The following is a 10,020-nucleotide window of genomic DNA, read 5'->3' on the forward strand; positions in this document are numbered from 1 at the left end:
ACGTGTGTGTGTATGACAAATATGAGCTACTGTTAATGAAAGTAATGAAAAAAAGCAGACAGCAGCAACTTTGCTCAAGTTATGGATTCGATCAGTTAGCGTAGCAGTTGTCATTGTTTTTTGATTTGCATGAATTAAATGATTGTGCCAACCAACTACTGCTTTGACCATTTAAGTCTGCGTGGTGCTTTATCTGGCATTCCTTAAATTCTGCACAACCAAATTAGTGAGAAATAAGACTTGTTTCTAAAGCTTTCGTCATCTAGTGGCTTTAGTTTGGACACAGTTTAGATGAACTTTCACCACTTAAAGCCTGTGCTCATATCACTAAAATCATATCTCTGTTGGAACTGAAAGTTTCATGTGCGGCCCATCCATCTGAAAGACAAGTTCATGATCACAGGGCCTTTGTCAACTCCAAGTTATCACCATCCCCCTGCAGGATGCTTTTAAAGTAGACACAGATTCACAAGACTGGATTGGATAGGTTTAGTGTCTGGAATGCATGTTGATACTCCAAGTGGTGCAAGATAATCAAAGTATCTTTGGTAAACTATCTTACTTAAACAAAATTGTGCAGGGATGTGTCAGTGAAGAGCATTCCAGGCAAGGGAAGCACATGCATGGAGGTGAGAGGCATGGGCTGTGCATGTGATTAGACACAAGGGACGGGAGTGTTAGTCTGGAGGGAGACTGACCATGGGTATAATGAGAGGTAGAGGAAGCAGTTGGAAAGCAGGAAGACATAGGTTTCAATATAATTATATTCTTTAATCATAGTGGTTTGGTCAATATTTGTTAAGTGAAGGGGCCATAGAGATTTTAAGCTAATGAGGAAGATTTCAAGAAAAGAACAGGCAGAATGCTTTAATTTTGGATACTCACACATAGAAAACTGCATGAATTATACAGCGTGTAGGAGGCTCAAAGGCATATGTATTACTAAGGCAAATGCTTCATCTTGAGATGTCTATTTAAGCTCATTAAAAAAAGGAATTGGCAATATTGTCAGAGCACATATAAATAAGGCTCATAATGAGGAGGCTGGATGGAATCATTCTGTGAGAGTAGGAGGTGCTCAGAATTTAAGATATGAGTCAGCCTAATAGAACATAGTATTTGCTAGTCGTTGGAGTATCTAGAAGTCTGCATATCATGCAGGATGTTCCACAACTAAAGTGCCTTAGAGTAAACCAGGAGGCTCCAGGGAGATGAGGCCTCCCCTCTTCTTTCTCTGGGGTGCTGCAGCCCAAGCAGGACTTGCAGGATCAGGCTTTGGACTTGCTCGATTCATAATGTGGATGCCTTCCAGGTCTGCAGAGGCATTGGAGAGCCAAACGTTCTCAGGCTTGTCGGTAATAGATTGGGTGTTATGCAGAACAGAGTACAACAAATATGTACACCATGCCTTCATTTAGATACTAAATGGTTTTTAGAGAGGGGTATTGATTAAGAAACTGTGTCCTTGCTTCTGAGTGATGGCCAGCTCCTAAGAGCTGTGCTTTGCTGCTGATGTCAGTGTGAAAGGCAGCACCGACGTTAGCGGATGAGCCCGCTGCCAAAATGTTTGGCCCAGCATCCCTGCGAAGAGAGCTTAAGGTGATTCCATTTGTTGAATAGTCTCTCTACAAACTTACATGAAGGTTGTAACCACAAAACATTAAAATACTTCCTAAATTGTGTGGTGTGGAACCTATAAAAAGGTTTATCAATCAAAAAGTTTGGGAAACAAGGCATATTAATGTTCTTATAATATTCATTGACTTTCACATTGAATATAAGATATATTCAAAGTTCAGCAAGATGTTGCAGCTAAGCAACCTGCTCGACCAGGAATTCCCCATCATTTTTTATTAGAAAAATCTTTTCAATAGCATTCATGATTAATCATCCTTGCCTTATTTATTGAGGTTTACTTCCTTCAGCATCAATCTCCCCACAACGTCCATTGCACCAGAACATGCCCTTAATCCCAAGAGTGGGCTTCCAACAGTCATGCTCAAACAATGGAACTAAGAGATTTGCTGAAATTGGCAGATCAGGTAAGAGGGCAATGTTTACGTAAGTATGTGCTTAAAGCTCACACCTTCACACTGCTTCTCTCTCCTTTTGTCTTCATTCACATCCAGCATCACCTTCTGATAAGATAGATGGGGAGACAGGAAGTCAAAAGTAACTTCTTGATAGCCACTTGCCATTAACCACATGGAAAGATGAGTTATGACCACTTTTTGTACACTGACCTATTCTTGCCAGATCCTTTCTGAGCTGTGGACCAGCACCGGTCCGTGGCCTGTTAGGAACTGGGCCGCACAGCATGAGGTGAGCAGCTGGAGAGCAAGCAAAGTTTCATCTGTATTTGCAGCCACTCCCTAGTGTTAGCGTCATTGTCTCAGCTCCACCTCAGATCATCAGGCATTACATTCTCATAAGAGCACCAGCCCCTGGTACCAAAAAGGTTGTGCACTGCTGGTCTACAGGATGAAGCTGGACATACAGGCAAGTTCAACTTTTGATTATGTGTTCTCCAAGACTCTAGATTCTCAGTTTTCCTGGTTACCTCTTGACCTCGAGAGGTGCCAATATCTAGGAACAACATGAATATGAATTTTCCCAAAGTGTAGAGCCTCCCTCATCTTCACTAGTTCACAATGGTTTTGAGATTTATGGTCCTCATTTTCTATTCTCAATCTCTTTCAAAGCTTTGAGGAAGTCAAGTGCCTGTTGGTGAAGATTACAGTAATAGCCGCCATTGTGGAAATGAACCAAGCTCATGCAGCCTTGAAGAATATTTCTAATAAGATATTAGAGAAAATCTACAGCTTGGGATTAAGGTTTCTATGACATAACTGGGGAAAAGAAAATACTGGCCCATAAAGACAGGAGGGATGGCAGATGCCCAGAGAGGAGCAGAGACAAGAAACAAAGAGAGGATCCCAGAGTCTGGTTCCAGACTCTTCCCGAAGCCACTCTCAGATGTTTCTCTTCCTGGGCACTCCAGTACCTTTTTTCCTGAGTCCATACAAACACAAGGTGGTTTCTGCTTCCTGGAACAGTGCTCCTAACCAGCATAACAGCAGTCAACATCATGGAGATCCAGCGCTCAATTAAGGTGTGCTTTGTAGGCTGGAAGCCCTGGGAGCTTTCCAGGAACGGAAGGGACAAATACAGAGATGGTACCATCTACACTTTGTCTGTGTCACCGCACACTGAACGATTGCTATTTTCTAAAGTGCAGCTCCAAATCATGTTATTATCTCAATAATGACCTATTAAATTCATAAAAACTTAGATGCAAAGAAAGTAAGACATATTTTCAAAGGCTGGAGACTCCCAGCCTTGAGGTGAAGACGGATACTAGATAAGAATGAAATTACCAAGAAGAGCCTAAGAGAAAGTAAAAATCCTAAGAGGTCAAGGTCAGAATCCTGTGCCTAATTTTAAAATCTTTTGGCATAGCATTTAATAGATCTGAGTTAGATGAATGATTTAAAAAAAAAAAAAGGACAAACATAAAAATACTAGGCATATAAAAGCTGACTGTACTTTTCATAGCAGTACTCACTGTTCTATGCAGCCACATTCCTTCACCAATTTGAGCTCTTTTATAAGAAATAAATGATTATTGATGTCACAGTGATCTTCCTGGGCAACGTTAGTCTCAGCCTCTGCCGACCATCACAGATGAAAGCATAGCAACCAAGCAATTCAAACTGAGAAGCTGCAGAACTAAATCCATCATTGCTGAGGGGATTAAATTCAGACATAACTTGAAGAACAGGCAAAGAATCAAAAAGCAGAAGATTTTGGTACTAAAGAATAGAAACCTGAACACATTAGGTTTTTTAAAAATTCATTGTTTTTAAAAGTCACATTAAATTGTTATTATTGTGTCTCTAGCAAGGCCTTATGTGGATAAAACAAAATCTAGGGAGATAAAGTACCATTAAGTATCAATTGACTCAAGACCCCATTCTATCTCTGTATGTGTTCATTGTTCCCGTTATGGATTGATGCATAACAAACCACCCCAAAATAGTGGTTAAAAATATCAATTTATTATTATTATTATTATTATTATTTATTATTATTATTTATTAAATTATCAAGGCCTCTCACACAGTCAGAGTTAGAGGGTATTGAGTCATCCCCAAAGCTTCCTTACTCACATCTCTGGTACTGTGGCTGAGAGACAAGACAGCTGGGGTTCTTCTATCAGAAACTTCCAGAAGGTACACAGCCTTTTCTAGTGCAGCCTTGGAAGTCATGCAATGTCACTTCTTCCATCACATTATATTCATAAAGTCACAATGGCCCATCTAGTTTTGAGGGGAGGGGACAGGCACTTCATCCCTTAACAAGGATGGAGTGTCTGTGAATTTGCAGATACGTTATGAAATTCATCATATTTCTACTGTCGAATAAATACTTAATACTTAAAAAGTTCTTTTTAGAGCTATTTCCTAACCATTAAGTGCTTTGAAGTAATTTTAATTTTGTTTAAAACTGTTGTTTCACATTCATCTAGCTGCATGAACAGGATAAATTTAAATAACTTTTCTGTGGCTCTGTTTCCTTGGCACCAAAAGAGCAATGATTTTTATGAATATTAGAATTAAATAAAGTGAGCTAAATAAAGGGCTTAGTACAATACATGTCTTATAGTGTTTAATTAAGTAACAATTAATAGCAAATTTCATTTTCAAACATCCTGCTTTCAAATCATCACTGTCTAGCTTTCTAGCTCATTCTAGTGTAACTTGACTCCAACATTCGACATGTCATCCATAATTCTGCCAGCTGTCTGTTTAGAAATACATGTAAAGTGCTGCCTTGATAACTGAGGCACTGGAGTGTGAAGGATGAGGAAAGAGGGAGACTCACTGATCACTCTGTACCTTTATGGACATCAAAATTTTTAACATATACCATGAACTACTTATTCTAAAAAGCAAATGAAAATATATTTATAACATTTTAAATTACAAAGAAAACATTAGCCTAATTAATAAAATAGAAATCCCTTGTTTGCAATCAATAAGTAATTTAATTTCAGCAACAATAATTGATATACTGATTTTACCTATTTTTTTGGCTATTTAAACTGAACTATAATTTTATAAAGTTTGCTTTTCTCTTATAATTGATTCCCATAGCTGTGAGATAATACAAAAATATTTATTGGTCTCTGACCCTGGTTCCTGACACACAGATTCTAAAAATCTTGTAATTTCCTAGGTGATGGGAGTTTCTTTTGTTCTCCTGAGGCAATTTTGATTGGGCTCCTGGATGAGGGCCGTTCACTGATAAGACCAAGCCATGACTAGAAGCTTGGAATGTTCAGTCCCACTCTCCCATTCTCTTGAGAAAGGAGGAGGGCTGAAAATTGAGCTAATGATTGATCGTGTCTACATGAGGAACCCTCCGTAAAAACCCTAAAAGTATAGAGTTCAGAGAGCTTCCAGGTTGGTGAACACATCGACCCCACAGGGAAAGAAGCTCCTGTACTTGGGACCCTCCCAAACCTCGTCCTGTGTATCTCTTTATTGGTTGTTCTTCTGTCTGCTTTCTCATATCTTTCAATAAACCGATCAAAGTATTTCCTTGAGTTCTGTGAGCCACTCTAGCAAATTAATCAAACATGAGGCGGGGGTCATGGGAACCTCCAATTTGTAGCCAAACGAGGTAGAATTTGTGGCTGATCTGGGGCCCTACCACTAATGATTAGCACCGGACGGTGGTGGAAGCATGTTGTGGGCTGAGCCCTGACTCGGTGGGATTGGATGCCGTCTCCAGGTAGATAGTGTCAGACTTGAGTTAAATGGTAGGACATCCACCTGGCATTGTGGAGAATGACTGGTGTGGGGAAAACCGTCTGCATACTTAGTGACCAAGAATGAAGTGTTTTGTGTTAGGGGGGAAAAAAAATATTCACAGAGAAGAGTCAACTTGTTTTTTTCCCCAAAACGGGAGAAAAATACTGGAGATTTTCCTGTATAATAACCAACAGTGATTTCTTTTAAATTATTTACAACTTGTCTCAATTATCCTAGCCAGCTCCTTTCACTCTTTCCAAGTAAATATGATTGCAAAAAGTTAGATGAGAATTCCTGGACTTTTCTAATAGGTCTTCAATCCCTTATTAATCTCCACAGATACTTGTATGGATTTCCTATTAGGAGATTCTTTTTAATACCACGAAGGAAATAGAGGCTGGTCAATAAAATGATTTAAATTATGCACCAATAAATGTCTTTTTTCTTTGAATTTTGATAAACCTTTTGCTGTGGACCTGATTAGCTCCCAGGTCAGGTGATTTCACATGCCAAGAGCAGCTTTAGAATGGGGTGAGATCCCTTTTCAGCACCTCTGCTCAACCATGCCGAGGACTGCGGTGGGGACACAGTCCTCCTTGGGTGTTCCCATGTCAATCTCAAGGTGGGGGCGGGGCAGGGTTCTGCGGATGAAGTTGGAAAAAGTATAATTGTCATTGTAATTTTATATTGGAAAAGACAAGAAAAAGTGTGTGATAACTATTGAAAGTAAGGTGGGACAGACTCTTATTGACTGATTTCAAAGGGTTAGGAAGCCCTGTGGTCAGAACTTAGACACTTCTCCTCACAGCTTCCTTCCAAATAAAAGTTCTGGATGGGTAACCTCTCCGGACTTTTCCAGATAAACAATTCTGATTCAGAGATCCCGGCATTTACTTAGGCTTCTTCCTGCTTTTGCCACCAGGGGGAGCTAGAGTGGTCTGAGACTTGAAGCTCTCATGCCTTTGGAAATGGCTGCTTTCTCTTGAAAACTGGGGTTCACATATATGTTCCTCAGGACTGAGGCAGTGACGGGGGCTGTATCGGTAGAGAATTAGGGGGGTGTATTTCACGTGCTTCAGAAGGACGTGTGAATTGGAGACAACCACAGGCAGGACCTTTGTGTTTTGGAGAAACACCCAACACTGGGTTGCTTGCCTCGCCAATGCCACTGCAAAGCCAAGGGCCACTGTGTCCCTCAGGAGTTCCCAGCATGTAGGTGCCTTCAGAATCTCCTAGACCTGCTTGCTGGAAGCCCTCTACCTAATTCCCTACCTGTCCTTTCAGCAGACTTTGTTCCAGCAGGGCCTCAGTGGGCCTGGTTTCCCCACTGTGAGGAATGAGCAAAGGGGTCTGATATTTCTCCTTCAGGGTCCCGTCAGTGCAGGAAACAACCTGGACTCTTTAGACACATGTTTAAAGATTCGTGCTGGCCCCCTTGCCTGTTCTCCTCACCCACCAGGGGACACTGAGTTAGCCCCACCCTATTGGAAAGCTGTTGAGCCACCATCTGGGCAAGTGACAGAGAGCAGAACTGTGAAAAAGAAATACTGCACGAAGTTCTTCTTGTCACCTAATAAACCTGCCACCCCTAGTTTCTCTCTCACCCCCTCTCTGCCTAGATATGGATGTTCATTCATTTATTTAATCATTTAACAAGTAAATAAGAATAATAATTGAGAACGAACCTTGTACCAGGTACTGAGAATATAGTAAGAGACAAGTGGGCTCATTGGGGCCTTGCTTAGACAGAGGACATTTTGTGGTCAGCTTTTCTAGCTCTCTTAGGCATCTTCTGACTCTTTGAGTAAAGTATTATTTTTCCAGCACCTAATAGAAACTTCTGTGAAGGAACTAGCCTTGTTTGGAGGCATGTTTTGGTCAGCCTGGCCTGGAGAAAGAATAAGTTTTCAGAGACTGTGGTGTCTGGTCTCTGGGATGGCATTGAAAGGTGATGCTGCTCTGCCTGAGCTAAATGGAGGGGGAAAAGGAGACAAGAGACCCTGATCCCATTGTGGGGTGGGGTTTTTTGAAAGGAGAAACATACAGACAGGGAATTTACATGTGTTTGGGAGTAGGTAATGGGAAGATGCTGGTAGAACTGCCTGGTCCCGAAATCAAAGCTGTGAGCACAACCAGAGAAGCAGACATAACTTGTGAATGGCAATGCTGATTGGAGATGTGGCGCTTGATGTATGATAACGGCCATACTGAGTCCAGGAACAACTGTCATCCCAGTAGGGGAGACTGAGCAGAGGGAAGCTTGGTTGCACCAACCCAGAATCAGACAGACACAGGGAGGATTCCTGTGTCTGCAGTATCAGGGCTCACGTGCGTACCTTTCATTCCACAGGCAAGAAAAGATGAACCAAGGGAGGATATTAAGGGTAGAGCCTGGGAGAATGCTTGTTCTTCATTATAAAACTCTAAGTGGGCACAAATAAGAGAGATTAAGTTATGTGGGCTTTGTCAAACAGAAGGTGCTCTCCCTCGAAGTGGAAGAGAAAGGGATTAAACCCAGTCTGAATCCACTAGCCAAGCTTCTGCCTGGAGGAAAGGGTTTCTTTCTCTAACTAGCACAAAAATTCCCTCTGGACTAACAGCAGCCTGGTGAGTACTTCCTGTGTGACTCATTTTATGCGTCAACCTGGCTAGGCCACAGGATGCCAGATATCTGGTTAAACATCATTTCTGGGTGTGTCCGTGAGGGTGTTTTCAAAAAAGATTAGCATTTGAATTTGGTGGACTGTGTAGAACAATTCCACGTCCCCCTCCCCGCTCAATGTGTGCAGACTTCATCTAATTCCATGATCACCTAAATGGAACAAAAAGATGGAGGAAGGGAGAATTCTCTCTGCTGGACTGCAGAGCTGGGACATCAGTTTTCTCCTGCTCTCAGACTGGGGACTTACAGTGTCAGTAATCCTGGTTCTCAGGCCTTTGGAACTGCACCACTGGCCTGGTCCCAGCTCACAGATGGTGGGGCTTCTCAGCTCCCATAATCATATGAGCTAATTTCTCCTAATAAAATTCTGGAAAACGCTGACGGAACACTACCTTTATGCTGTTTGACTCGCTGATTGCCCGCTACCCCTGCTCCTGGTGTACAAGTCTAGTTTCAGGTCTGCCTACAAAGACCTTTTACCTTTGTGTTTTGCATCTAGTTACCTTTTTTTTTTTTTTTATGCCTATAGAACCTGGTCTTCCTAGGTGGTCTCCCATTCAAGGACTAACTAGGCCCTACTCTGCTTAGCTTCCGAGATCAGATGGGATCGGATGTGTTCAGGTAGCATGGCTGTATACCTAGTTACCGTTCTGTTGCTAGCCCTTTTTTTACCAAGAAGTCTCCTGGGATTCTCAAGTTTCTTAAATGAGAGGCTTCTTTCTGTACTCTGGTGACATGCCTGTCTTTGTGTAAAATTTTATACTTCCCTTCCCAAAGAAATTTCCTTAAAGAATGTTTAAAATCTATCCCTTCGAAAAATTCCATTTCTCTATTACAAAATCAATGAATTTTCCTGTTTCTTGTGAAAGTTCTTTCACTGCTTTAGTCCAGAGTAAGTGAATTTTGTAATGAAACTCAATCTTTGATGCACTATATTTAGAGGATACATCTTCTACATAAATTTAATCCTAAAAAATTTATAGTCATAAATATGTTATCTATGTGTCTAAATTAATTCAAAGAACTCAGAATTTAAATATACCCTTCTTCCTGAACTTTCATCTGGACTTTAACATAACTAACCTTATTCTATTTTATGGTTACAATTAATATTTTTACCAAGAGTCTCAAAATATATTTATTTCCAGGGGAATGTAAAATTAAACTTGACATCAAGAATTCTTTGGTTACCCCTTGCTGATTCAAACTTGGAAACAGAAATCAAATTCAAACGTTAATCAGTCTCATTAATCAGTAGTTCTTGTGAATGTAGCCACACATCATGTCACATGAGCTGGTTTAAGCCCATTTGAAAATTAATTGTACCACAGCAAAGTTAACAACTACCACCACCAATAATGTGGAGTCCATCAGAAATGTGTAATAAAGTATGAAAAATGATTATATCCCATTTTCAAGGGCTTTAGCTAATTCAGCTCTAGTGCCTTAGAAATATTCTCTGCTTGTCTACCTGTTCCAAGTAGTAATAAAGTAACTTAAGGTGACTTTCATGTTATTCAAATTTCTAGAAACACCTTTTCT

At 40.7% G+C, this 10,020-nt stretch overlaps 1 pseudogene; it reads right to left on the reverse strand.

Annotated features, from left to right (window-relative positions):
• Positions 1–8,998: 8,998 nt before the first annotated feature.
• LOC118612303 lies at positions 8,999–9,116 on the reverse strand (annotated as a pseudogene).
• Between the last annotated feature and the right edge of the window lie 904 nt (positions 9,117–10,020).

The sequence above is a fragment of the Rousettus aegyptiacus genome, unplaced genomic scaffold (assembly GCF_014176215.1).
Source record: "Rousettus aegyptiacus isolate mRouAeg1 unplaced genomic scaffold, mRouAeg1.p scaffold_m13_p_15, whole genome shotgun sequence".
Taxonomy (NCBI): Eukaryota; Metazoa; Chordata; class Mammalia; order Chiroptera; family Pteropodidae; genus Rousettus; species Rousettus aegyptiacus.